Source organism: Gossypium arboreum, chromosome 13, assembly GCF_025698485.1.
Source record: "Gossypium arboreum isolate Shixiya-1 chromosome 13, ASM2569848v2, whole genome shotgun sequence".
In the NCBI taxonomy this organism is placed as follows: domain Eukaryota; kingdom Viridiplantae; phylum Streptophyta; class Magnoliopsida; order Malvales; family Malvaceae; genus Gossypium; species Gossypium arboreum.
In genome coordinates this window covers 105,411,981-105,416,533 of record NC_069082.1, presented here as the reverse complement: position 1 = coordinate 105,416,533, position 4,553 = coordinate 105,411,981, and the positions used below count along the sequence as shown (strand labels likewise).

The window sequence follows — 4,553 nt, the reverse complement described above, 5'->3', positions numbered from 1 at the left end:
TTGCACTTTGGTCCAAGCTTCAACGCTGCGTTTTGGGGTTTGGATTATTTCCAGATTTGGCCCTTGTGTATTCGCACATGCTGCGCACTAGTCCTTCCTTTTTATTTTAACATTTTATTTTATTTAAATTATCCTCCTTATTTTAATGTGATTTCAATTAAGTTTTCTTTCTTAGATCCATTTCAGGTTATTTTTATTTCATTCGTGTTTATTCATTTGTGTTCATCGTATCATTTGTATCACTTATTTATTTACTATAATTTTGGTAATCGTATTTTCACACTTTGTGTAGCACCCCAAACCCGGCCCAGAAGTTATGGCGGATCCAAGATCTCCACATCAAAAGCGTAAAAAAAATTCCATTCTAAGTCTAGAAAATCGTACTTGATGTTCAAAAGATTAATTCATTAAGGGTTAAAGTGAATGGAAGTCATGCACCGGTAGGAAACCGGAAAAGGGTGGTGAGTCCATCGGATTGCTAAAGTACCAACCTCCTTCGGATCCAATCCTGACATGCATACCACCATTGCCACGCCTTAACGTCATGGATATTTCTAGGAAACCGATTCGATTAAGTCATTTTTAGGAAAAGTGATTAATTTTGGAAAATACTTTCATTGCGGAAGCTTTGCTTGTTGTCGTGTTATTTTTAAATCAACTGTTGTTTTTGAAAACGCGCCCTAAAGCTATCTAATTTCAACAGTTAAAATAAGTATTACCTATCTTAGTAATACATAATAAAAACCATCAAAAATAAATAAGCGGCTTTATTACATTTAAAAGCCCAAAACCTCAAACGTAATTAAAAAGATGTCTAGTTCACCAGAAGAAAATCAAACTTTCAGAACGGGTGGCCACTCCGAATTCCCTCACAGCTCCAAGCCCACTATGGTTGGGGATTTCCTGCGTGGATGAAAATAAAAGGGGTGAGTTTTGGGAAACTCAGTGTGTAAGGAAAACCCATTCAAAGCCCAAGTCAGCTCAAGCCTATTGGGGCCTAAGCCCATTTAGGTAATGAGTGGTCTTGGGCGAGCCCTTTCAGATTACAATAAACTGGGCCTTAGCCCCTTATTCAGATAACAGTATGGCCCATAGGCCCATTTCAAAATACATGCAACATCAGTAAACATATACAAGCCCATTTGGGGAGACTACTCAACCCACCAACCACTACACTCCACCCGTACCAGCCATACACTCCATGTGGGAATAGCTCAACCCACCCATTAACACTCCACGATTCTTGACATTCTTGCTTTCGATTAACAGTAAATTGAGGCAAAGCCTCCAGTATGTGGACAAGCCACTTTCAGTACTTCCTCCGTCAATATCCCAATCCCATGCATCATATAATAACAACATGGCATGCAGTAAATAACAACAGTCAAACATGAATTTAGATCAATTTAACTCTAAGGGTATTTGGTAATTTTGCACCTAGGGGTATAACAAAGAATTTTTCATACATAGGGTATTATAGTAATTTAGCTGCTTTTAGGGTTTTTCATGCATATTCCTACTTTTCACGTACTAACGAATCACTACTGAGGGTTCTTACGAATTGGGCCGTTGGCCCATCATTCCAATTTTGGCTCATTAAGCCCAAAAATATCGAGGGCACAGAAATTATGCACTTTGCAGTCCAAATTTTGCAGCTTACCAAAAACATTAATCGATTTACCTCACGAGCATTCGCACACTCGCAAATCTACAAAATACGGTTTTCGGCATTTCGACTTTTCGACTTTTGCCGATCCGGACTAAGAAAGAGGGTGTTAGTTACACACATTTGCGACGATATCTTGTGAGATCCACACACGAACCGCCTACAATTGGATTACTAACTCGTTAATCTAACTATTCAAATACAAACTACGTATTAACCCCTTACAATATTCGGCTAACCACACCTACAGATCATAGTAAGCTTATAAGAAATCAATAAGCAACTCATTAACAAATTTTTGTTAATGTTTACCACATAATCATAATTTCACTGCAAGCTGTCTTCCTGAGCAATAGTCACTAAATCATTTATAACTGGAGCTACGAAACTCCAAATCAAGTGCCGTTAATTTTCTCTGGAAATAGACTCATATATCTTCTATCCATAAAATTTTCAGAATTTTTGGTTTAGCCAATCAATACCAGATTTTTCTCAAAGTTTCCCATGTTTCACTGTTTGACTAATCTGACCACTCTTCATTACGAATCAAATTTCTCATTGTACAGAATTCAAAATATGTTCTTGTTTATTTCATTAGAAACTAGACTCAATAAGCTTTAATTACATAATTTATTCAGCTTCTAATTCATCTCCCACAATTTATGGTGATTTTCCAAAGTCACGTTACTGCTGCTGTCCCAAGCAGATTTATTACCAAATCACTCTTTCATACACCTATCTTGCATGCATGTTATTTAAACATGTATATCACCAATCAATCATCACATATCTATGATTTTTACTTAAGCATAATCTCTATTTCATCATTTCAAAGCACAACATGTTAGCCGATTTTTCCTTTAGCATCTAAGGCACATGCATGCTCATTTGTTTGGCTCAACTTCACATATCTTCCATTTTCATCAAAAGAACATGAAACAACAACCATTTCCTTCATTTTAATTCATGACCAAATGCTCACAACACAACTAAAATCAAAATATACTTCAAGAGTTAAGGTAGAATCAAGAAGAACTCATGAACCTCAAAATAGAAGCAAGGTACCAAGAACTTACCGTCAATTTTCCTCCTCCTAATGACCAAATACTCAAGAGCTTTCTCCTCTCCTTTCTCTTCTCTAACTTTCAGCTATGATGAACAAAGATGGACAAAACTTTGTTCTTTTCACCCCTTTTTCTTTTAATAAAACTTCAAATTTCATCCATTTAATTCTTTAATACAAAAGACATGATATTCTTATCATGAAACATTTACCTAACCCATTATCATGAAACATTTACCTAACCCATTAGCATGGAACATTTACCTAACCTATTATCATGGAACATTTACCTAACCTATTATCAATTTGTATCAATTTGTACCATAAATTATGGATATCAAGTGCACATTTTGTCTACAACAACATGATGGCTGGCCACTTCATGTAAAATGGGAGGTTTGTCATGCAAATCCTCCTATTTTGCACTCCTATTTATTTGGCCACTTCAATTTAGCCTATAGCATTTTCAAACATTTTCACATAGGTCCTATTTCATAATTTCACTCACAAATGACAAAATCAAAGCATGAAATTTTGTCAACATTCACAGAATTCCCGAAAATTGGGGCGTTACACTTTGTATGCTATTTTTTTATATATATAAATGTTCTTTATATATATACACACTATTATATAGATATATATACGTACTTTATAATAAAGTTAATTTTATTTCATGCATACTATTAATATCATATTATTTTATACATATAATCCCTTTCAAATTTATTCTTGTATTTCATTATATAGTCCTACATAATACATCTTTTAAATTATTATTACGTAAGTATATATATTTATTGATACCTATATTTGATCTATATGTATTATTAAATCTATGTATTTTATACATATAGTTTTCTTTATATAAATATAAGCATGTTCTTAAATTTATTATATAATTTATTAATAAATTAATTTAAGCTCATATGTATTTCTATGTTTTTACAAATAATCATTTTTTAAAAAAAGTTATTAATGTATGTATGTTTTGTAAACCTATTATGTATATTATATCTTGTCATGTATTTTTATTATTCTTTTATATTATATATCACTCAAGTTATCATGTACCCTATCATCTTTTAAATGAATTTGTGTTTAAAATATTTTGCATATGATTTGATTCAAACTTTGATTCTATAATATCTATTTCAAAATTATATATCCCTAGCTTTTGTGTTAATTTGTCAACCTATATTATGTGTCCATTTATTCGTTATTATTTTAAAACCGTTTTATAGCATATTGGCTTCTAATTGCTATGTTGTTTTTTTATATCTTGCATTGGTTATTCTACATCATGCTATGTATATTATTATGGCATATTATTGTGTGTATTGTTTTGGTTGTATCAATTGTTATATTGTTATTTTCATCATTGTATTATTATATCAATTGTTTCCCATGCATGGTTGTAATCAGATTATATTTTTAGGTTAGTTATACTTAATTTTTTAGTTTGTTAATTGATTATATCTCATGTGCATATTATCCCACATCATCGTTTCCCACTCGGTTTATGAAATTTGGTTTTATAAGGTCCAAATCTTTAAGATTGATTCCGTTTTATTTCAAGTCGCATTAATACGTTTTAAGCTATTTTTGCAATTATTCATTTAAAAATTCTTTAAAACGAAGGCGATGTTCGATATTTGGCAATTCGCGGAATCCTGCCCTAACGTGCTGTGTTGCAATTTCTCATTTGCTCAAAATAATCGAATGTCCCTTTAGAATTTCATTCATGTTTCCTAAAAACTCTTTGAAACGAAGGTGATGTTCGATATTTGGCAATTCGCGGAATCGTGCCCTAACGTGCTGGGT

At 32.6% G+C, this 4,553-nt stretch overlaps 1 long non-coding RNA gene across 1 annotated transcript; it reads right to left on the bottom strand.

Annotated features, from left to right (window-relative positions):
* Positions 1–661: 661 nt before the first annotated feature.
* On the bottom strand, positions 662–2,901 carry LOC128286973 (uncharacterized). Its single transcript, XR_008277672.1, has 2 exons — positions 2,743–2,901; positions 662–903 (listed from the first exon to the last, which is right to left on the bottom strand). It is a non-coding gene; the product is annotated as an uncharacterized LOC128286973 (long non-coding RNA).
* Positions 2,902–4,553: the final 1,652 nt, after the last annotated feature.